Genomic DNA, 25631 nt, shown 5'->3' with positions numbered 1-25631 from the left:
CTAACAGCTCATCACTGAAATAGACTTAAAACTCACCTACACCTACAAAGGCTCAGGAAATTTTGCGGAAGAGGAGGCAGAAAGACTGTAAGAGCCACAGGTTGGGACATCATACCCAGAGGCACTGCCTTCCCCCAATAACTGATTGCTGCTCCCACATCGCATCCCACAACCCCATGGGGAATACCAGCAACCCCACTGAGGTAGACCCACAGTAGAATAGGAGTATAGAGGAGGAAAAAGATGGTACCAGCATGTGATGTATCCATGCAAAATATGTTCTTGATAAAAATTAAAATTAAATAAAAAGAGGGTAAAAAATGTATTTCTGAGTCTCCAACTACAGCTCACATAAATGACACTCCTTTTTTTCTTGAAACATGCAGTCACCCTGACCTGCATGTCATCAGCCTTTTCTCTTTCTCCATCTACCTACCATGTCACATTCTCCATTGCGATCTGAGAGGATCAATGGCTTCCTAGAACTTTCTTCTTGCTGGACTTCTCTCTCTCTCTCTCTCTGACCTACACCACTCATTCCAATACAAACAATACAATTGTTTGTAGTGAATTTTGTATTTCTCTAAACTTCAGGTTTATTTCTAACTTTTATGACTTTTCTTCCACTTTTTGAGCCCTTCTGAACCAGTTAGAGAAGCTTTTGAAATGCTTTCAAGAAATGTCTGGTCTTGTTTCCACATAGAACACATAGTATGTTCATTTACACCACTGGTATAAGCCTGTACCATTTTTAACATTCTACCTCCTAATTTGCCCAACAGTTCTCATTTTCTTAATTGACTTACATGCTGATAGTTCTTAGGACAATTTTTTCTTTTTGTGACTGAACACCATAGGCTGGAGAACTTTTAAAGAAGAAAATCTTATTTAGCTATGGTTCCAGACCAGGCTATGGTATCTGCTTGGAAAAGGAAGAGGAAAATCACCCCCACACAGAAGTTACTGTCAAACATAACTGGAACTCCTATGGTTGGGTCTAGACTCAGGTATGACTGGACTTGGATGCTGTGGTCAGGTTTGTATTTCTCACTATTCCTTCGTTCTCTTAACTCTGTGTCATGTTTGCTCTCAGGCACTATCTGAAGTAGTGGTGTACGCGTCAGTGTCTTGCAGTTAACATTCTATCAGCTCAACATCCTACCATATCCAAGAGCCCTAAGATGGATTCTTATTAACTTGTTTGATCTGGTTGCCCATCCTTAAACCAATCTCCATGTCCAGGGATCTGGAATAAGCAAATTAGTCAGCCTTGAGCCATATGTTCACTCTGGTGAGTAATGTGGCAGTTAGCTACCAGTTCCACTTGAACCACATGGGCTGAGCCTGAGGAAGGAGTTCCCCAAATAAATGCTGAAGTGCTCTTAACTGAAGAAGGGAGAAGGAATGGTGAGCATAGAAAAATAACTGCCCACTACATTTCTGTGTGATCTCAAACTGCTTCTGACAGAAAAATGGCAAGAAGTGGGGGCTCTTACCTTCCATGAAAGATACATTCTTCTACAGTCTCCGAACTCTGCAGTAAGAACAGTTTCAGTTAAGTCATAATTCATAAGTACCTTCCAGTTTGGGGGGCAGCAGACATACTGAGCCACAGTTGAAATAGATGAGCACTTCTTCCTTGTTCCTGAATGCTGCCCCAGTGAGAAGATCTGAGAAAAACATCGGCTGCATTGAAGCTCATGGCACAGACAGAAGCTCCAAAATATGAGCCAAGCTGTCTCAAAGCCAACCACATCCCACACTGAGAAATGCATGGTTACTACTCACTATAACCCTCAGCCAAACCAAAGGTAGAGACACACTACCTTCCTAACTTTCATTTCATGTAAGGTATTTAGTTCTTTTTCATCAAAGCTGAATACATATGCCTATAAGTAAGGGAAACAATTATAGAAGTTTATTTTCCCATCGAATTTTCTCTTTAAAAGACAACTTGTTTCTGTTTAATCAAAACAACAACTGGGTATGGTGGCCTAAGCCTTTAATCCCAGCATTCAGGAGGCAGAAGTAAGATGAACACTGTGAGTTTGAGGCCAGCCTGGAACCATATAACGAATGCCAGGTCAGCCTGGGCTAGAACAAAACCCACCTCAAAAAAAAAATAAATCAATTTCCATAACATGTAATTGGCCAAATATAAAAATGCCATGTTTGGCAAAAATATTAACTATTTTTTATAAAAGAAAGAAACATTCTTAAATGTTTGTGAACCCAGAGTCAAAAACATACAATTGTTTGTAGTGAATTTTGTATTTCTCTAAACTTCAGGTTTATTTCTAACTTTCATGATTTTTCTTCCACTTTTTGAGCCCTTCTGAACTAGTTAGAGAAGCTTTTGAAATGCTTTCAAGAAATGTCTGGTCTTGTTTCCATATAGAACACATAGTGTGTTCATTTACACCACTGGTATAAGCCTGTACCATTTTTAACATTCTACCTCCTAATTTGCCCAACAGTTCTCATTTTCTTAACCCGGGAGTCCCCTGCATGTCCATCACCAGCAGTGGCTTTGGGTGCTTTTTAGTGGTCATTGTTTTTCATACAAAAGCCAAGTTTTAATCACCTCATAAGTTATAGTGGTCATGATGATGGACAGAGAACATGAGAGCTGGCTTGAAGTGCAAGCTTTGGACAACCTTGTGGGTGCTGAAGGTCGAGGCATCTGGGCTTCAGCCACCTCACACTCACTAACCCTTCTGACAATAGTATCCTCTCTTTTTCCTTCAATCCTGGGTGTTAGTGGCTCTTCACTCCCTATTTAGACCTGGAGCCTATGTTGAAAGCCTAAATCCATTGTATCATCTCAGTCGCCTGACTCTGATGGAGACTATCATTTGGACACAGATATTAGACCAAGTCCAAACCAATAAGAGGCAACAGGACATTGGCCAGGGTTTCTCTTGGAAAGAAACTGCTGCTGTTCCCTGCCAGGCTTGAATCTTGAGTGAGTATCCGCCATTTATGAACCCAGGGGAAGGCTCCTGTTCCCAAAAGAGGCAGAGGTGAAAAATGGGAAGAGAGATGCTGGATCCCCTTGGCTGAGTGAGGAGCAACCTGGAGCCAAGCTCACAACCAGCTCAAGCTCTGCCTGCTCAGAGAAGTGAGCTGATCTGTCCTCTCTTTGCTTAAGCTAATTTGGGCTGGGATTTTGGGTGTAAGCTTTGAGTGTCTTTCATGTGACTGGGTATAATTCTTACCATGTTCTTGTATAACACCTTCTTGCAAATGACTTGTCAGAGGAGTGGGACAAATATATTGACATCATTATGATCATAAGAGGAGTGGGAGGAAAACGAGTTTCATTGACAGCCTCCACCAGTACTACTTGATGGACCTGGAGGGGCAGTCAAACCCTGAAGAAAGATGAAACATTATGAGAGGAGCAAGAAAGGCAAACTGGACAGATAATACAACAGAGCCTGCCTTAAGTGGGCAGAGTGAGGCTACTATTATCACCAACTGATAGGGCTGGAGCAGCCTGGGAAAGAAAACAGGTGTACCAGTGGTGACTAAAGAGAAATTTTCAAGACTCCAACTCAAGCCCAGGGATCCAGAATGGTTTCCTACTTTCTTTGCTGCAGTGCTGGACCCAATTTAGGAAAAAAAAAAAAAAAAAAGGCATGTTTACGAGTTCGCACTGCCAGTTCTTCACTATCAGGTTTGACTGTGTTCCTGCATAGTGATATAAAGTCAAGATTTGTGTGTCAACCTCAACAGGCCCCAATATCAGTACCAAGTTCAAAGGCTCACCATGATATAAACTACTATAAGACAAGGTCTTGCAGCCTTCTTCCCGAAGAAGTTAACGGTTGTGGAGCTAATATAAGATCTTGGTACCCTAAGCTTCATTTACATACATCCTAGTTCATTCACAAACTAACCTTTTCCTCAAGGGCCAAAATCTACAGCTCTTTTACTTCTTGACTTCAAATTTCTCTCTCTCCCATCATCCCAGAAGCCCCTTGTTCAGTTCTAAGGCTTTTCTTCTTGCATCCTTTTTTGAGATTTATCTTCTTCAAATCAAACCCAATCTAATGATCTCATCTGAGATTGCCGAACAGAAATTATCTCAAATTAGAAGCAGGTGACCTGGGCTCAGAAGCTGATTGTGGTACTGCAAAAGTTGAGCCTGTCCTGGTGCCTCTACAGATGTCAGTTACTCTTCCCAAGGCCATCACACAACCCCTAGGATTACTCACACCATGGGAGATGCAAGAAGCATAAAAGATGATCCTTGCCCCCGTCCTCATAAGACGAAATTCTCTAGCCCTCACTCCAGGGCTATCTTTACTCCCAAGTACACATACATGATGGAAAGAGATGTTTTTTCTCCTGGGAGTCAGGGAGCTACAGGGCTGTGTCTATTAAAATTAAACCACCTGACTCCCTCTGATGGGGAGGTTGAAGAGCAAGGAGAAAAGGGATGGAAGAGAGGCTTCAGGGCTAATTGCCAACAATGCTTCCCTCCTTCCAATTTCTTAAACTAGGAGCATCTCAAGGGGGAGCCAACCACATGGTCTTGATTTACTAAACCTTCATTCATCAGGCTGGTATCCTTTCAAGCATATTGGATGGCCAACTGGGAGGTCTTTTCCTAAGCCCCTTCCCTCTGTTCAGGGCTGGCTGGAGGCCAGGTTAGAGGCCCTGGAGCAGAAGCACTGTGGAGCCTCCCCCGTCCCTGAGCTGTTCATGTTCAGTCAATCTCCCCATTAAGCTACAGGATCTCATGTGATATATACAGCACTTGTGGTCAAAATCCAAATGGAAGCCTCAGCACAGGACTGGAGAATGATGGACATACATACATGTGTGCCCAAGGGGTATGGATGACAAGATAACAATGAAGGCAGCCTCCCTACAAGTCACCTACACACACACACAGAGAGAGAGAGAGACACAGAGAGAGAGAGGGAAGGAGGGAGGGAGGGAGGGAGGAAGGGAGAGAATCCTGCAATAAAGAACTCAGTTCTGAAAGCTCAGTCTCTGCTGGAAACCTCTGCTGGAGCACAACTGACTTCCAAACCATGGACCCAATACTGAAACTGTGTAGACATTAGACATGCACTGTTTTCTCTCTGTGATCTCTCTCTCTCTCTCTTTCTCTCTCCCTCTCTCTCTCTCTCTCTCTCTCTCTCTCTCTCTCTCCCAACAAAGATTCATTTCATAGGGCTGGGAAGATGGCTCAGTCAGCAAAGTATTTACCACAAAAGCAAGCATGAGGACTTAAGTTCAGACCCCTAGCACCCATGTAAAAAAGCCAGACATGACAGCCAGCATGTCTATAATCCCAGATCTGGAGAGGATTCCTGGAGGTTACTAATGACAAAATCAGTAAGAGATCCTGTCGAAAAAAGGGGGGGCAGTAGAGAGGGACTTAAGAAAATACCTAACATTGACCTCTGGCCTCCATATACATGCATAAATGTTTGCAAGCACACCTTCAAACACACATAGACACATGTGCATATAGCACACACACACACACACACACACACACACACACACGCACACATACATACACACATAACACAGTCTTTTCTTTATGCCAAAAGTCAATGTCCTTCTTCCCATTCCCCATTTCAGATGCAGAGTATAAACAAGAATGTCCACTCCCCTGAACCCAGCTATCTCTAAGAGATCCTGAGCTGTGGTGGGGTTTGCAGCTGGTACCTGTGCCTCAGATACTTTTCTACACAACAGACAGGCACCCATGAAAGTAAAATGACACACAAATAGAACACAAAGTGTCCTGGGGTCCCCAGAAAGTTCCCTCTGGAAGGCATGGAACACAATACCTCATTTTTCATGTGGGAAACGGGCTGGAAGAGGAAGCATGTCTACCGCCTGTTCAAATCTGTGTCAAGCTAGGCCATTAAAGCAGGTTCATCCAGCGACTGAGAACACAGGCTTGGAGACAAGCAGGCCAATTGCCAGGCCACTGTAGCCAAAGATCCAGAGATGACTTCTCTAGGACTAGAATATTTACTGGTGAAATGAGAGTGCCACCACTGTCCATGGAGTTGAGTGAGAATCAAATAAAACATGATATAAAAGAATTCACGGGCTGGAGAGATGGCTTAGCGGTTAAGCGCTTGCCTGTGAAGCCTAAGGACCCTGGTTCGAGGCTCGGTTCCCCAGGTCCCACGTTAGCCAGATGCACAAGGGGGCGCACGCATCTGGAGTTCGTTTGCAGAGGCTGGAAGCCCTGGCGCGCCCATTCTCTCTCTCTCCCTCTATCTGTCTTTCTCTCTGTGTCTGTCGCTCTCAAATAAATAAATAAATAAATAAATAAATAAATAAATAAATAAATAAATTTTAAAAAAAAAGAATTCACCATGTTGGCAAGAGCTTAAATGCTGATCTCTGTCCATTCTCATTCCCAATTTCTTTCACCACTTTAAGCACAGCCTTGACTCCTTCTTGACCAGTTGCCTACTGGGTTATTTGTAATTCTGGCCTCAGTGGATGGATACTCTAGAGACTGACAGCATGTCCTGGGATATCTGTGACTCCAGTGGAACCCAACATTCCTGGAATTAGAGGAAGACCCATAACTTCCCATTGGGATCCAAGCCCACTGCATGGATCCCCTTGGGCTTTGCCCCTGTTATAGTGACAGCACTGATGAAAGCTTCCTGCTGCTTTGGTAGTGATGGTGGCCCTCCCTGAAAAGTGACAGGGTTCCTGATTCATAGCACTGTGGAGCTCTCTCCCATATAGCTGAGGGATGGCCTGTTCAGGGCCTTGCTATCTAAAGATCCTGAAAATTCCCCTGGGTAGAGTTAGGACCCAAAACAGTATGGCTGTCAGAAGGTTCTAGGGATATCAAACAGTTGCACCTACACCACACATCAGGCAATAACATGCTTTTCAGCTCAGAGTCACTGAGACAGCTCAAAGGGTGATGATTCCAGAATAGACTCTAACAGAGATGTTCACCTGCCAAAGATCACACTAGCAATGCTTCAAGTGTGGACGGATTAAAGGAGGATGTTTTAAGTGCATTTCAATACCCAAGTGTCTGTGAGACCTGTAGAAAAACTTTATAAAACTAAATGAATAAACCTGAAATAATACACTGAGTCTGGGTGCTTCTGTAGGGGTCAGAATGGACACTTACTGGGACTGGGTCAATAAAGCGCTTAACACACACATGGGAAGCAAAGACAGGGAGGTCCTCTGGGCAACATGGTGAACTAGACCAGCCTAATTGTCAATTTCTATGTTTAATTAGAGAAGATACTTCAGTAAATAAGGTAGAGAGCAATTGAAGAAGACAATCAACACAAATCTCTAGACAACACAAACACACACATGCACACATATGTGCCTACACAAATACAAGCATGTATACACACATGGAAACATACACACAATAAAACAAATTGCAGAAAAATGACACCTGCTTTTGGACCAAATGTGAATGTGATCCATGCTACATCTTCCATCTTCAAAAAATTTAACCACAACTCTCCAGGAAGTAAAGCTAAAAATGCTTGCTTTCCCTCCTCAACCCAGAAATGGAAGCTCACCCTCCCCTTGAGTCCCACAATGCAGACTCCATAGCACTGACCCACTGAGGAAACTAGGCCACCACAGGGGGGCTACCTGTGATTGGTGCCTATAATTGAAGCATTCCAGGCTGAGCCTCCCAGGATGCACACATCTCTGTCTGCTCAGTCTCCACACCATTAACAAGCGAGCTGAATTTCCCCAGACTGATCCTGGGCAGGATCATTGGGCAGCAGGAAGGCAACTTGCCTGAGACAAAGAAAGTCACTTTGCCAACATCCTACCAGAGCCAAAATAGACCATTATCTTCTCTATAGTCAAGACCTCCATGCTGGGGCTGGGGAGAGTTACATGAGGAGGTCACAGAGTGCAAGCCACAAAAGCTCTTATAGCCCAAGCCCCACCCAGAGTTTTGTTCCTGCAACCCCTTCGCAGAAGAAATGAACCAGTAACCATCAACTGCAACTTTAAAATGACCTTCTACTGGACATAAGCCTTCCTAGTTTTCTCCATCAAGCCTTAAACTATCCCCAAAATACCTATTAATCCATTACTGTGAACTAAACAGGATGACCACAGCCCAGTAAGTCCAGAACTTGAAAAGAACTACCATGCCCTCCTGAACGCCAGCTTTGCATACCTCCCTGTAGTTCCACTACATCTTGCCTAGATTTCCTTCTAGGGATAAGGGGTCTAGCTGACTTACTGATAGAACCCAGTCTCTTAAGGAGAACTCCCGTGCTCTCTGAAGGCTGGCTTTGGGTACCTCCCTATAGTTCCACCTCCATTTGTCCACCTGCCACTGTGGGGTTTAGAGACCACTGCAGAAAGGTGGAAACCCTGGCTAGCATAGCATTTCATGAGAGCAGTGAGAACCATGGCCTTCCCAGTTCTCAAAGTTGCTCCAGGTCAGAAGAAAAGTGACCCAAAGAGGATGACCCCCAGAGGGCCTGACTAAACTGCATGGCTGACAAGAAAAAGGCCAAAGAGGAGAGGCAGTTAAGTGGTCCAGAAACAGTGCTCCAGACTGCACAAGAGAAAGAAGGTACTCCCATGAAGGTACCATCCCTTCTCCTCCCTTCTGTGCCTTACAAAAATTCTGTTGCCATTTGTTTTATTTTTTTCATTATGCTTAGTGGAGCCTGTGGGAAGGCTGCTGGGGATGGGGATTATAGAGGCAAATAGGTGAAGGTCATTGAAAACATCCTCCCTAACCCACTCTATCACAGGAGCAATTTAAGGAGCTGGGAAGATGACTGAGCAGCAAAAGGTTCTTGCTTGATTGCTTGCAAAGTCTGGTGGCCCAGGTTTAATTCTCAAACTATCCACATAAGCCTGATACAAAAAAAATGGTGTAAGTGCCTGGTGTTATTTGCAGTGGCAAGACTCATGCTCATAGACACATTCGTGCATGCAAATAAATAAATAAATATGAGGTAAGGTTATATATTCTATAGATGGGACTCTGTGCAAAGAAAGTCTTTCATGGGAATTTTGGGGTACTGTTTGCTTTGTGAAGGACAAAATAAAGCCAATAGCTAAGGGGAGAAGAAAATTGTCAAAGGCCCCTAAGTTGGTAAGAGTTGGTGAGAGATGAGAGGTAGGGCCAGAAGGAGGATAGTGACACTTTAATTGTGGAGCTAAGAAATACAGGCAAGTTGCTGGGCTTTATTTATGGATGGAAACTATATGCAACCCAGGTTTGGCCAGGGTAGCGGATACTTGAACAAGCACTTGTTCCACACTATTCTCAAGACAGATTGGTAGCTTTCCACATCATCAAAACCCAGTTTTGAGGCCCACAGCATAGCCTGGCAACATGCTATTTTCAGAGCCAGCTCACAGAATCACCATCATCAGAGATGTTACCTGGCTCAGGTATAGAATCCTTCAGAAGCCCCAGACCAGAAGGCTCCAGCAGGGCCCTAGATGGGGTGAGTCAGTGTGAGGAGACATGGTGTCAGCGTCTAGCTAGTGCTCAAATAAATTGTGAATAATTTTCTGGAAGCAGCTGAAGGCTGTACATATTCTACAGCCATCAACAGTGGACTGTACATTGTTTTTAAACTTACTTCGTTTTCTCTTTTGCCAAAAAAGAAAAAAAATAGACACAAGTTTTGGGCCACGAGAACAACCCTGCCTCCCCTGCTCTGCCGCCCTGTGTTTCCCAGGCCCAGGCTTTTATTAGTGTTTTGTCTGCAATGGGCTTTGGCCATGTAAATGAGGACAAGATGAGGTAACTCACAGATATTCTGGCTGTACTGTGGCTGATGGCTAGTGCTTCTTCCCGCAAGACAGACAGGCAGGAAAGTGCCCCTAACAAGTGACCCTCATCGCCAAAGGCAAAAGACCAGGAGACAGAACTGGGAGGGTGAGAAAAGCAGGACAAGATCCATCCTTGGCTATAGGATGAGGGATTTGTCTCATGGATGCTGTGACACTGTGCATTAAGTAAGTGACAGTGGGGTCCCCATTCTGAACACAGCATGAGGATTTTCCTATTCCTGAATCAACCACATGGTCTTGGGCAAGGAGAAATGGCAAAGGGGTAACCATCATCTGCTTTCTACATCTCGTTCTTGATCATCCCTATACTATATGAGTAGATGGACAGGAGCAAGGGAACATTTGAGAGCCTGGTGACCAGGTACTTAGGTAGAATTAGTTTAGATAAACAGATATGGGGGCCAAGACAGATGGCCCGGAGGGTAAAGAACTTACTATCCCAACAATTATGTGGAATTGAGTTTGGATCCCAGCACCCATGTAAAAACCAGATGTGGTGACACTCATCTGTATCCCACACCTGGAGAAGCAGAGACAGGTGGATCCCTAAGGCAAATTGTCTGTCTAAACTAGCTGAATCCATGGGCTTTAGGTGCATTGAGACCCTTTCTCAGTAATTTAGGTGAAGAGTAATTGAGGATGACTCCTGACATGTGACATGACTTACACCAAAACGTAATTCACATTGGTGACATTTGCTTTTACCTTAAGCAAACTCAAAGTTGATCCTCACTCACACCCTCAAGATACTAAACACAGCCTCCTCCTACCAGCTGCTCACTGTGTGTGAGATCTACCCCAGCCAATCTCCTACACACCCTGGGAAGGCCTGCTTCTGACCCTAGACAGCAAAGGCTAGAAAGAGTCTTCTTTGCCTCAAAGGAAATTTGGAACCTAAGCTCAGGCTTTGCCCTGCAATACCCCCGAGTAAGAATTAAACAGGACTCTCCCCAGACGAAGACATGTGAAGACTGAGGTCCATATCACCAGCATCTGCTTCTTCTCTTCTATCTAGGGACAGAAGACCCCATGTTTCTGCCCTCTGTACTTAAGCAGCTCTGTAGGACTAATTGTAACCAAGAGGCACTCGCTGATGATGTGTGTCATCTCCAAGATGAAGCATTAAAGAGCACCGGACTTACTGCTACATTCATAACCCACAACCCTATGGTGAATACCAGTAACCCCACTGAGGAGGACCCTCAGTGGAATGGGGGCAGGGAAGAGTGTGTATAATAGGATATTATGAGGGGAATGGAACCAACACATGATGTGTCCATACAATGAAGTTCCTAATTAATTTCCAAAAAATAATAAATAAATAGCATTGCTGGGGCCCTCATTTGCTGCCTTCTACTATAACAGTCAAGAGAGACAGTGTGACCCAGATGGTATGGCTCCAAGATAATGGAATGAGAACCTGGAGTGACTTCATGGAGCAGAATTCCCACTCCTTGATCTGTGATGGACAGGGAACATGAGCAAGGGATAAATACTTCATTTAATTGCTGGGATTTCTGCACTAATTTGCTACCTAACTAAGCCTAATCTGAGTACTCTAATGACCAAGACCATGCTGCTGTCACCAGAACAGAAAGAACCTGAATATGGAGAACCTAGATGGAGAAAGGGAGAGGAGCCACAGAAAGCAGAGCCTAAGGTTGTTCGGAGAAGTTCTGCCAAGTTCACAGGCTCTAGAGGTCAGTCTGCCCTGCTCGGCTCCCTCTCCATCATCTGCATCAGCCATCTGTGTCACATGGGCTTGGGGTAGGCTGGAAGGAAAGTCAGGATCAGTCACACAAGTGTAAATACTCAACACAAAATGTAAGTCTGCATCTTCTTTCTCAAAACTTATTTATAATTCCAAGGTAGTGATAAGAGACTTTTCTCAGATGCTCAAATGAATGGTACTTGAGCACAGATGCTCAAAAAGTGGGAACGTAACAAAACAAAGTCATAGGCAGTGACAAGAACATCTCATGGTTATGAATCAAGGCACTATTTCTCAAATGACCGTAGGAGAAGCAAGAGCTCCTAGAACTTCCTCAAGATCATTATATACCAAGGAGTAGTACAGGTCTCTTCCAAATGAAGAACTCATTCTACAGTGGAAGGAGCACCAAGTGTGCTGAATTCATGAGTGTGGCCCTTTAGGGGTCCAGGAATTCCAAGAACCTCAGCTCTATCATCCTTCCTCTGAGCTTCAGCTGGCATCAGCAGAATGTCTGAGGAATGAGCCATTCCTGTACACTGCTAATGGTTCACATGTGCCCTTCCAACCAAAGTGTGTGTGTGTGTGTGTGTGTGTGTGTGTGTGTGTGTGTGTGTGTGTTTTGAAGCCCAGTGCAACAGCATTAAGATGTGAGTTTATTAGGCCATGGAGATTCTGACCTCATGATGGTTTAATGGGACTATCTCCGGAGTGGGTTGGTTACCTCTAGGGTGAGTTTTTGTGGTTTTAATAAGATGAGTTTGAGTCTCTTCCCTCACCCACACAGTCTCTCACCATGCCTTCTGCCATGTTATGATGCAGCAAGAAAGCCCTCACCAGATGTGACCCTTTAACCATGGGCTTTCTAGTCTCTAGTCCTATGAACCAAATAAACTGTGTTTGAATCACCCAGACTTCTGTGTCCCATTATAGCATCAAACTCGTATTAGGACACATGTCACACTGAGGAAAGGGACTGTGAATGCTGAGCTCCTCTAGAGCCCCAGGGCAGAGCAAGGCAGCCTCCATGGAAGTCCTAAAGCATTTCTGTAGTACCATTCTCAGTGCTATGGGAGAGGGTGGAGATAAATCACAGTCTGGGGAGGCAGCCAATGCCCACACAGGTACCCTGTATGGCAGAAAGACTGTGCCCACAAGCACAGGGTCTCTAGAGGACAGTGGAGCTTCTTTACCATCAACAGCTCCCAAACCTGATTCCTCCTGACTGTGGTCTAAATAGACAATAGGAAGTAGGGAAAGAGGTCTGCTTTCTGCTTCAGCTCTGATCTACTGGGTTAGAAGTGCCACTCGCCCAGAGCCTGTTTCTTCCCCTGTAAAGCCCAAAGCTGGCTTCAAAGTTATGACTCTCCTTTCATTAATAGGACATGTCAGCATCTGAGGAGCCTGGATTCCATATCTTCATGGGAGCAGAGGGAGATTGGGTTACATGACTTCCCCTTCTTCCTGGGGCTTCTATGGCGGGAGTCCCTAAAGGGTTCTGGGGCATCCTGTTCAGCCTCAGGTCACAATGTGCATCTCACTCACATTGTGGGGGCTGCTCCAGGCCGGAGCTTGGCCATGAGAGCAGCCAGCTGTCCAGCTGGCAATGGGTGGGATCTTGCACAAAGACTATGTGTAAATTGCCTATAAAAATTGCTCTCTTGCTCCCCACCCAGCTCTAATGAACCCCACTGAACCATTTATGAAGCCCAAGTGGGGAAGACTTCATCCATCAACAGCCTCCCACAGGCGCCAGGCTGGCACATCAGAGCCCTCCTGCACGTGCCCTTCAACCTCAAACCAGATGGGTGGGTTCTCTGTGCAGCCCGAGAGCAAGGGCTTGAGCACAGGCAGTGTCCCCATCAACACACATCATCAAATACCATGGGGGTAGGAGGATGGAGAGCAGATGCTGGATGTTTATGAACCTTTCCTAAACTCCCAACTACCCATTCTGCTATTATTATCATAATGGTGCCTACCTAGAGTTAAAAACAGATCTTTTACAGTTGGCAGTGATTACTGGGGAGATCCAAAATTCATCCAAGTACCAGGAATAAGTGAAGGTCATGCACTCAGTGCTAAATGAGACATCTCTATCACACCCTGCAAAGCTCATAAAACACTGTGGAAGAGATAGGAGAAAGAATTTAGGAGTAAGAGGATGGGGAAGATGGCTTTGGAGCACTGTTTTCTGGACAGGAAATAACTGCTATATTCATGACTTCACAGTGACTGTCATCACCGTGCCCATCAACAACTCATCACGGGTGGAAAACAAGGGCAAAAACAGAAAAAAAAATCACAGTAGAAGAGGGGCTAGTTGGAAATAAATAGGCACTTATTACAAGGGAAGGGGGGGAATAATGGGAGGGGATTATGACCAAAATATATATATGAATATCAATTTTAAAAAGTTTCTAAAAATCAAACAAGAGGCTGGGGTGATGATTTAGTTCTTGCCATGCAAGCCTGAGGACCTGTATCCCTAGTACCCACATAAAATTCCAGGCATGGTGGCATATGTCTGTAATCCCAGCAATGGAAAGGTGGAAACAGGGAATCCCTGGGGTTCACTGGCTAGCTAGTGTAGATGAATCACTGAATTCTCAATTCTGTGAAAGATCCTGACTAGGGACATCCTATGATGTCAACTTTTAGCATCCATACACATGCACAGCCATGGGCACATATACCCTCATATACACATGTACACCCATACACATATGAACACGCAATATACATACATACAATGTACCCCACCACGCATATAAACATGCTTCAATTCTCTGGCACTCATGTAAAGCCAAGGGGACAAGAAGAGCAAAGCCCCAAGGAAGCCAGGTATCCGTGGAGTCCAGCTGCTCCCTTCACTGTCCTTACAGGGAGCTGGGAATACAGGAAACATTCAAGGGGCAGCCCTTGGATCAGCTTTAACTTTTCCTGAAGATCCATTAGAACTTCATTAGCAATAGAACACACCAAGAGCATCCCTCCCAATGAAGACCAGTCTCCCACTGTATTGTCACACTATGGCTGAGAATGACAATCCTAGACAAATGCAGCCTCCCCAAAGCCAAGGATTCCCTTTGCAGAGCACACTCATGTCTCTGCCTGACTTCCCCTGGCCTCACTCCAGATTGTCTATGTCAATCAATCAGTCCCCGTCCTTTGTTAAATCATGATGTGCAACTCCTGACATGAAAGACAGAGGAAAGGCATTCTGTACCGTTGTTCACACACAACTCGGGCTCTTTCACCCAGACACATGACCTCCACATTGGGGAGTCGCCATACTGGGCAGCCATCCCCTTTGTAGTTCACGTCACCTTCAATACCAAAAACATGCATCATACATATCTCTTCCCTTTTTTATAAGATGTTCAGAGAAAATCTGTATTTAATTTATGGGCAATTTATAATGGAAATAGACCATATAAAATGTATACAAATGTGTAGGGCTGTGTATAGAGCATGGGAGGAGATAGTTTAGCTTAGCAGTAATTAACATGAAGGGGCTCATCACCACTGCCAGGTAGACAGTTGGATAGCCCAGACTTTCACTAAACCTAAACCAGAAAGGGCTCTGGGGCTAAGGTCCAAACATTCCTCAACTCTATGGAGGACATCAGGACACGTAGCTGACGACAATCCATTTCACCAAGATTGCCAAAACCTTGTTTAAGTTTAGAAGATGCCTGTATTGCATTACTTGGACAGAGGACACCAGCCTGGGAGCCACAATCAATTTTCCAGACAAATGAAACCATTTCCAATGCCCCAAACCCACATAAGGCCACAGAGTGTACAAAGCTATTGTGAGAACACAGGATGCTTATCTGTCCCCACCCTGGGCCCTCTGGCCTCCAAAGCCAGGTCACTGTTGTCCCCTGTACAAGGCCGCTCTGCTTGAATAGAAGAAGAATTACAGAGAACCTCAAAGTTGCCAAAAGCTATTTCCAGGGGACTTTGATCAATCGATGCTGTAATCTCTAAAGGGAAACATACTTCATTTAGAAGGTATTCTCTGGTGTCATTCCCAAGAAGGCATACTTGTTTTTGGAATAACAAAGCTTGTGCATTTGTGCTCGCTTGCTCTCTCTCTCTCCCTCCCCTTCCTTCTTTCTTTCATTTCCCTCCCCCCATCACCCTGTTCCTCCCCCCTCATGCCTCTGTAGGCAGTGAGCACACTGACTGAAATGCACAAACCTTGTTGAGCAGTGAGAAATCATAGCGCATACTGTCCGCCAGAAGTGCATGTTTTCAACAGTGCCCTGTTAGATGCCAAAATCCTAGATGGCGGCAATACCCTAGCTTAAGGGCCAACTCCCAGGATCCAGCCCTTACCCCACTGCCCCTCCGATCAGCCTCAAGTCCCTGCTCCATGTGAGAAAGCCCCTGTTCCATGTGGGACACCACTGTGGGGGGGGGGGGGGAGATGGGTCACACTAAACACATGTGGGCCCCAAGGAAGTCCTGAATGCATGGCGAGGGTGGTATATTTAAATAAGTTTTTCCTGGCATATTCCAACATGGTTTAGATCAATTACCTCATTTTTCAACAATGAAAAGATTAAACAGTTGTTAAGGGTTATAAAATGATTTAGTATGTTATTAAGCAGATATATAAACTATCAAAGTTTAAATTTCCAGGGAGAGACTTAAATATCAATTATTCTTGAATCCAGTTTATAAGCAGTTCCTCCCAGGCCCCCACCCAGAAGCCCACATCATGGGCAGTTTCCCACTGCTGTGGGGCCACACTAAAGACAGCTCTGAAAGTCCAGCTATGTATCAGTTTCCTGAAAACTTGCCATGGCCAGGGAAACTAGTCTCACAGTTTCCCCCCCCCCCACTTTTTTTTTACTTGAACTGGAGAATAAAATCAAATTTTGGAATACTATTAGGGATATGTATTCCTGCTGAATGATCAGAAAGGTTCATTAAGTGCCTTGCTGAAATCAGAGCAGGGCTCTAACTTCTGAACTTTCTCCAGTTTTCACTCATTCATTGCTGGTAACATTTCAAAGGGCGACCTTTTTTTTTTCAAATTACCTGTTATGGAAAAATGAGAGGGGTGGGGAACCTCCTCTTCATCTGTCTCATCTCCTAGCATTAGCTTTTAAAAATATTGATTCTTCTGCTTCTCTTTTCCAGATAGATGCAGATCCTAAGAAGAGAGCTGCCCCAACATACCTCAAAAGGGGCCCAACTGAAACTAAGGACAACTGGAGAAATAAGCAAGGGTGATGTTTTCCTGTGACCCGGATACCAGCACAAAGGGGAAGGAGATCGACGCAGAGAAAAATCAACTCCTACCAAATCAGAGAGCCAGAGCCTCAGAGGCCCCCAACACCTCAGCACTGAAGCAGACCAAAAATGTACCCAACATGGCTCAGGGAAATCTTGCGGAAGAGGGGGCGGAAAGAATGTCAGAGTTACATGTTGGGTCATGATTTGCAGAGACATTTATCATACCAATAACTGGGGGCTGACTCCACAATGCACGACCCATTTTCATTAACAAGGAGGGTCTAATGGGAGGGGGTAGATCACAGATGAGCCTAAATAATGGTACCAAACTGTCTGTATTTACTGAAAAGAAAACTAATAAATTAAATTAAAAAAAATAAAGTAATTGCAAAATGCAAAAAGAAAAAAAATATATTGATTCTTCAGGCTTGCTTTCCTCCTCAAGCAGCTCAGCCTAAAACCCTGTAGTGCAGCCCTTACACAGACACTGAGTTTGCACAGCCCCCAGTAACACAGCCATGCAGTTTATTTTACAGCCCCTGGATATACAAGACAGACCCCATCACAAGGATGCCTCAGTCACCAGCATTACCAACTCCATCACAGCTTGTCCCAGATGTGCCTGCTGCATGGATGTTTGGGGGGACCTTCATAGAACACTGATATGTCTCCACTTTCAGGTGTCACTTCCTGATCACACAGACAAAGGCACATTCTGTGAGGACAGCACCTGGAATTCACAGGCTGCAAGACTGCATGGGGTCAAGCCAGGCTCCATGACACTTTCTGGCCACCATTCCATCTTCTGCCTTTGCACACATGATGCTTTTCAATATGATTAAAAGAATTCAGTGTGGTGACACAGGCCTATAATCCAGGCTGCTCCAAAGGCTAAAGCAAGAAAATTACAAGTTCAAGGCCTGGGCTACAGAGTGTGTTCAAGGCCAGCCTGGGCAATTTAAAGAGATTCTGTCTCAAAACAAAAAGTAGAAAGACTGAGGATATAGTTCAGTAGTAGAATGCTTATCTTGTATACCTGAGACCCTGAGTTCAGTCCCTAGAACTGCAAAGAAAAAAATCAAAAAGACTAAATGTAGAAGTCCCAGTGTGAATGTGCACACTAGTGAGCCCAGCACCCGTGAGGCTGAAGCAGGACCATCATGATTTCAAGGCCCACCTAAGTTTGTCTAAAAAATAAAAGACAATGGTTTTTCTAAAAAAGCGGGGGGCTAGGAGATGACTCAGCAGTTAAAGGTGTTTGTTTGCAAAGCCTGCCAGCCCAGATTCAATTCCCCAGTAACCATGTAAAGCCAGAGGCACCTTGTGAACATTTCTTTGCAGCAAGAGGCCCTGGCAAATCCATTCAGATTCAGCCTCTTTGTTTTCTCTTTCTTCCTCTCCCTCTCTCTCTCTCTCAATCTCTCTCTTTCCCTCCCTCCCATCTTCTCCCCCTCCCTCACAAATAAATAAAAATATTTTGTTAAAGGGTGAGCATTTGGAAGGGTTGCTGCTTAGCTTCTAGCAACAGTATGGGGCTTGAAGAACATTTGAGGAAATGTTTGCAGAATATCTATCTTCCAGTGCCAAACTACTGCTGTTTAATGTCAGGTTCCATAAATCCCATAGCATGGCAAGTTGTAATTGTAATGATAAAATATTCTCTATGCTTCTCCAGGAGAAGCTAGACTCCCAAATTAATAGTAAATCCAAACAACCCACCATGGACGGCTGTCTCTGGAAGAAAGGCGGAGCTTCTCCACTGAGTCACTGCTTGCCTGCTTTGTTACACAGGAGAGGAGCATGTCCAGCGCCCAGTGCTACTTGGCAAAAGGAGGCTCTCACCACAACACTGTGAGTTCCAGAATACCACTCACAATGACTCTCAGACAAAGCAAGTTTTTCTGTGAGAATAACCAGTTTTCTCAAAGAAAATCAATCCAGTTTAGGAGATGGTACAGAGCTGCTGGTGTATTCTAGAGGAAAAGTCTCCATGATGGCTATATGTACATGGCTTGTCCTCACAGCCATCCATGGAACTGTGGGTGTGAGGTACCTATGGCCACTTTAATGTGCCCTCTCTCCTATTCCTCCTTCTCACACCAGTCTATCTGGAGATGAGGAATTGAGGTTAGAGGGCTGGAGAGATGGCTTAGTGGTTAAGCTTTTGCCTGTGAAGCCCAAGGACCCCGGTTCAAGGCTTGATTCCCCAGGACCCACGTTAGCAGTGCACAAGGGGGCTCACACATTGGGAGTTCGTTTGCAGTGGCTGGATGCCCTAGTGTGCCCATTCTCCCTCCCTCGCTCCCTCCCTCCCTCTCTCTCTCTCTCTCTCTCTCTCTCTCTCTCTCTCTCTCTCTCTCTCCCTTTCTCACTCTGTCTGTAGCTCTCAAATAAATAAATAATGAACAACAACAACAAAAAAAAAGAATTGAGGTTAGAGCCTTCTCACGTATGATTAGCACAGAAGGCTCTCCAAAAGAGTACCAGATCCTTTCCTGACCTATCCTTCCCAACTGCCAAGCTTCTGGCTCCCAAGATAAGCATGTACCTGGGGGACATGGGACAGGTCTGGGAAGGGACCAAGGTGCATCCATCAACCCCATCCAGAACCCTTGTCAGCAGGTGAGTAGGTTCTTGCCATAGTGAGGTCTCCTTTCCAGTTTTTGAAGAGTCAAGTCCCCCATGCTGGGATACAGCAGATATGCTACCCAACCAGAGTAGGCAAAAAGGGGAGTGGTGAGTGTACACCAAAAGCCATCCTCTGGACTCACTGCCTCTGGGCTCCCAGTGAGGTTCCCTACAAGCTTCTCACAGATGTAGTCAAAGCTCTCTTGAGGAAAACAGCCTCCAGGTTCTACTAAATGACGGCAAACCCTATGTCATGTGGCCCATAGGATGCTCTTTACTGCTTCCAACAATGGCTTCCCAATAGAAATCAGCCAGCACAGGACACTGGAGCCCTAGCCAAGCTTTGGTCCATCCAGGCCAGCAGGGCCTAATCAGAAGTTATCGGAGCTGTTTCTGGAGCGACAAGTTATTTCTCCTCTTACAAAGTGCATCCAGTGGAGAGTTCTTATTATTAATTTTGGAGCATCACATAAAATGATGGGATCAGATCCTTGTTCTGCTCATAAACAGGGCTGTAAAAGTTACCCTGAAGGATCTCTTCTCCAATAGTCTCTATCATCTCACGCCAGAAACAGAGAGGATTCAACACTCACCTTCCCACCAAGCAGCTGTGCTCACAAATCAAAGCCCTGACAAACTGTAAAGGAAAAGAGAAGTACCAGAACCAGGGTGACCCCGAATCCCAGGTGCCATTTGAAATACCAGAACCCTCCCTCACCACCTAACTCATCTCAGTCACCAGCATGTATTTCCAGAGTCCCCAGGCTGCCCTAGGACTGAGGTTCATCTACTCTCTAACACAGGTCAGGGAGTGTGCAGGTTTACCTTGAGGAGGGGTTAGCGTTCCCAAGTCACAGATGGGGAGATTGAAGTGGGAGGTCTCACTGGCTTAAGGGTTAGACAGGACCAGGATCTAAGCCCATTTCTCAGGCCTTATCCTGTGTCTTATCTCACACTGACCACACACATGTGCACATACATGTACATTCACACATGCACACAGAAGTTTCTCTATGAACGACCCTGATACACCCTAGAGGCTGGTTACCCATAGCTGCAGTTTCCAAAAGAAACACCATCCCTCTATTTTTTTTCCTATGGAGCATAAGGGCAGAGTCTGGAATATAAATAAGAGAAAGCTAGGATCCCCAACACTCAGATCATCTTGTTTCAGCGTAACCACAGTGCTGTGACCCTTTGTTACTCTCAAACCCGCTCTTGTCATATAATATATGAACTATGCATAAACAGCTCTGGTTATGATGTGTTTCCTAAAACTAAGAGAACTTCAGCCATAACACTGACATTTTGTTTCTGGAAATTAAAGCCTGGGAACAGTGAAAACAACGTCCATCAATTTATGAATTGTATTTCCGCACATATTTCAATTCCCAGCGCTCGTGGTGAAACCGAAAGAGGTTTTTGTTTCTGACGGCAGCGCTGTCCCTAGACCAGCAAGCCTGAAGGCTTCAGTTTTCTCCTTCATACCAGGAAGCCAGGCTTTCTAAATAAGGACTTCATCAACAACCTGAATGGCCTAATGCTCCAGAAAACAACACAAATGGACCCCCACAAGATGGATTTGCTGGCTATTCCTGGGAAACAAGCACCCTGCCCCTCCTCAGTTCCTGGCAGGAAAGGCAAATTTGGGAACAGTAACACAGATGACCTAGGACTCACCAAAGTCACTGGCTCTTGGATAGCCATGACGGACCTCACTCCTGATCTTGCCTGTCCCCAGACTCCTTCAGACTAGAGTGTGGATCCCCAACACTTAATAAGCTGAAGGTCCAGCCAGTATCTACTGAGGGATAAGTTAGGGAGGAATTTTAAGGATTATAGATGTGAAGGGAGGCAAGAAAGGAGACCTACAGTATGGAGATGAATGGGGATGATGGTGGGAGGTCACAGTGCTGAGCTAGCATAAGGCAGGGAGAAGACCCAAACAGAGAGGGCAATGTGAACAATGCCAATATGGGTGGTGGAGCCTGGAGAGCCGGGGGAAGGGCAGAAGCTCAAGTACATGGGAGCTTTGGGGATGAGAAAGGGGCATGTGTAGTTAGAATAGAGATGCTGGTTGTGATGTTCACCACTGCTATAAGAGATCTGGAGGGGCTTTTGGAGAAACTGCCACCTGCATACCCCATTCTGCTTCTTTCCAGAAGCCTCTGTCTACAAGATGTTCTCTGCCCAGGGTTACTTCAGAAAATATCCAGCCAGCATTGGTCACACTTCACCTCATCCAGGAAGCATCCCTGGGGTTCCTCAGGCAGACAGTGATCTTCTCCCCACTGCATGCTGTCTCTGCTGCCTCCACTCAGCCAGGTCAGTTCAGGACCACCCAGAGCTGGGCACAGGCATTCTGCATGTTTGTAACAGCAGAGCTACATCTTATTCTGTGAGCTTCCCCACAGTGTGGCTTCCCCCAGACCCCGATATGCTAGGACTTCCAGACAAACCATTGATTCTATCAAGAAATGATCAATCCAGTCTGTACCCTCACACTCAGCCCAACTCCTGCCCATTTCACTGCCAAATAGGCCTTACTAACTCTGGTCAAGGAGCACCAGGGGACTAACTCTTCGTGTGTGTGTGTGTGTGTGTGTGTGTGTATACACACATACATGCCCATATGTGTGCACATGCATGTGGGAGCCAGAAGTTGATATTCAGTGTCTTCTTCAATTGTTCTCCACTTTAATTTATTTTGTTGAGACAGGTTCTCTCATTGAACCTGTGGCTCACCAATTTAGCAAGACTAACTAGCCAGGAAGTTCCAGGGATCCTCCTGTCTCTATCTCCTCAGCAGTGGAATTACAGGTACTTGCCACCATGTGTGACTTTTACATGGGTGCTGGGGATTCAAACTTAGGTCTGTATGCTTATACAACAAGTACTTGTCCAATTTAGCTGTTGGCCCAGACCTACTAAACCTTTCTTAAAGGATACTGGGTAAAGGCTAGGCATCTTGTTCAGGTGGCAGCCCTGCCTTCTGCATCTCCTCCAGAGCCCCTCAGTGCCCAGCTTTGCCAGTCCTCCAACAGCTGAAGGACACAGGTCATGGCATATTAGAGCCATACAAGTGCCCTGCCTTGTGCCAGTTCTTTCTGGACACCACTACTTCTGGCCAGCACTGCTCCCAAGAGGCCAACTGGAACCTGACTGCCAGCACCACCATCCCCAGGGGCAGCCTGTCTGGTCAGAGAAGCTGAAAGCAGGCCAGTCCTGCAAGCAGTCACCCTTTTACAAGGCCAGCTTGGAGTCCTGCTGGGGGGGGGGGGTGGTAGGCAGGGAAGAAGCTGAAGAGCTGGGCAAGTCTCCCTGAGCGGGGCAGTGGGAAGCCTGGCCGGGGCTCCGCTGGCTATAGTGCAGAGTGAGACTGCACAGAGGGCCTCACCTCACAAAAAGCCTGATCTAGTCTTGGGTGTCTAGTGCAACAGCCCAAACTCAGAGATCCAGGACTGTGACCCTCATTAGGACAATATACTGAGATATCTAATAGGTCACTTAAAGAGCAAACACTCAATAACAAAATTATTCTTCATTCAACAAAGGGTTGAAATTAACAGACACTTCTTTGAACAAGTGATCATCCCTGAGAGAGCCATGGGGGAGCTATCCTTGAAAACATGAGACCTAAGTGTTAGTCACTCAACACTTGGTATGAACGAATCAGTTTAATCAGATTTCTTTCTTATTGCCTGCTGAAAGAGGCAATTCCTGAAAGAGTGGATTCTGGTAGGAGCTGATACAGGGTGGGACAGAGAGTATAGTGGGAGACTCATAAGATTGGGAGAGGAAAAGAGAAAAATTGTTCAGCCAGAAGCCTAAATAAGGAAACTAAAGAAGCTAGCTGATCACATCAGCTCCCTAGAGGGCGGGGGACCAAAGAGCGGAAGCTGCCTCTCAGACTTGGGTGTGGGCTCACTTGCCAGGGTTGCTGTAGCTAAATACCTTAAACAGCAGGTGTTTGCTGTCACCTCTGTGTTGGGCCACAGTCATTGTAACAGAAGGCTGCTTCTTTCTGAAGCTGTGAGGGAGTCTGTTCTGCCTCTCCTTGGCTGCTTGTGGTCCAGGGACATCTTTGGTATTCTTGCCACATAGCTGTGTCACCCAGCTTCAGCCTTAATGTCCACCTAGCATGTTCCTGGGTGCCTGTTTGCATGAAAATACCCCCTCTTATAAGAACACCCGTCACATTAGGTCAGGGGACATCCCTACTTCAGTTATGACCTCCTCTTAACTAATTATATCTGCAACGATTTTATTTCCAAATCAAGTCATATTTAACATGTATATATTTGTGGGAACATGGTTCAGCCTATATCAGGCATCTTTCCCAGGATGAACTGCAGCAGGAGAGTTCCCCCTGTCTGACCTCTAGCATCTTTCTTATGAATAGGTGGCACAGAACCTGTGTGTAGTGGCCACTTTTCACCTGACTTCTGGCATGCCCACATATCTGGAGAAGAGGCCCATGTCTGAGTTGTGAGAACCAGGCAGTTGACTTTTCCAAAGACCTCAGCAATGGCTTACCTGATTAGATTACATCACTTCTCAAAGCCATCGGCTGTGATTCCTAGCTCTCCTGCTTAAGAGTAGGAAGCTGAGACACTGTAAGGTGCACAGGTACCACCGGATGCCAGGGAACACTGGAGGTTTCTCACACAGGTAAACCACGAAGACTCCCTTCGTGAGACCTGCACAGAAAAGGTCCCAGTAAAACACCAGGCTGCCTTCAGAACACTGTGCTGAAAAGTAATGCACTGTCGCTAGCTGACGGGGCCCCACTGCCTTCAGAAGGGAAGCTGGACAAGGGGACTCAAGTCTGTGGCAGCCACACAGCAGTCCCCAAGGGAACTTTAGACTGTGGCAAGGGAGGCCCACTCATGGAGTCAGGGCGACCCCAAGTGGTCACATAGAAAATGGCAATGTCAGGCCAGAAGGCTAGGCTGTGGAAGAGAAGCAGCCAGCTTCGTCCAGCCAGGACTCAGCTGCGCCAGTTTGAGTCCCTCACCTTCTGGACTCCCAATCCTAAATGTTACAGCAAGTTATCCTACCCTTCAGGGATATCTATCCACCTGAGTAACTATTTAAAGAACACACCTTTTGTGAGCAAGGAGCCTGGCTGTCCCTGCAACAAGCATTTTTCCCTGAGATTACAGTCTGCAGGGATCCTGTCTTGTCATACAGCAGGCCCAGTGCATGGGAGTATGGAAAACCCCATGCCTACTGGAGCCTGAGACCTGGCTTTGCCTCAACACCCTGGACAAGCCACTCCAGCCCGCATTGACACTCCTAACACCAAAGTGGGAATATGATGCTGGTAGTATGACTTTTCTTGGTGAGACTTAAACAAAAGTATATTCACTCCAGATAGGTCACCAACAACAGACTAAAGAAATAATGAGTTTATTGAGTAAGAAGTTAACATGGGTAACTCAAAGGCATCGCCAAAAAGTCCAGCCTGGGAAACAACTCAGAAACACTCCATCCCAGCAACTCCTGCCCAACTTGTCAGACAGCTCCACCAGAGTCTGTTCTTCCAGCAATTGCTCTCAGCTTAACCCAAAGCAGGGACCTTGTGGGTCTTGTAACATTCTGAGTCTTCAATGTTTTACTAGCTTCCTTAGTGTTAGGGACCTTGCCCCCCGTCCAAGAGAGAATGCTTCACCAGCTCAAAGGAAATAGGTACACTACAAACGGGGTTCTAGTAAACACTGCTGGGGCATTCACAGCTTTGGGACTCTAAGCAACTTGCTTTCAAGACCAATTCTTCTGATCAGATAGAACCAGGTTCAAATCCTGCCTGTTCAATTCCAACACACATACACACACACACACCAGTTGCAATGGATCTATACAGCTTTAGGTGTATGTAAGTGAGTAATCAAGGAAGATCAAAAAGACACTAAATTCCTCTGGCTTTCTTCACATTGACAGCCGTGGTTTCATAGCCCTGATCATGTGTATACGTGTGTGTGAATGCCCCCCCACACACACACACACAAACTGCCTGAGAATCCTTGCCTCCTTGTATACCTCAGGGTCAAGTCCACATGGGCCACATACAGATAGAGGGAGAGGGAGGGGGAAGAAAAGAAAATAGCTCACTCCTAGAAGCTCTTACCCACCATCTCCCTGGTCCCAACACCTGCAGCTATGTGGAGAAGATGGAGAAAGCCCAGATAAGAGCAAGGCATTAGCCCTCTGTTCTTTC

The sequence above is a fragment of the Jaculus jaculus genome, chromosome 5 (genome assembly GCF_020740685.1).
Source record: "Jaculus jaculus isolate mJacJac1 chromosome 5, mJacJac1.mat.Y.cur, whole genome shotgun sequence".
Lineage (NCBI taxonomy): Eukaryota > Metazoa > Chordata > Mammalia > Rodentia > Dipodidae > Jaculus > Jaculus jaculus.
The sequence above is the reverse complement of the archived record's forward strand: the minus strand, read 5'-3'. Positions refer to the sequence as shown.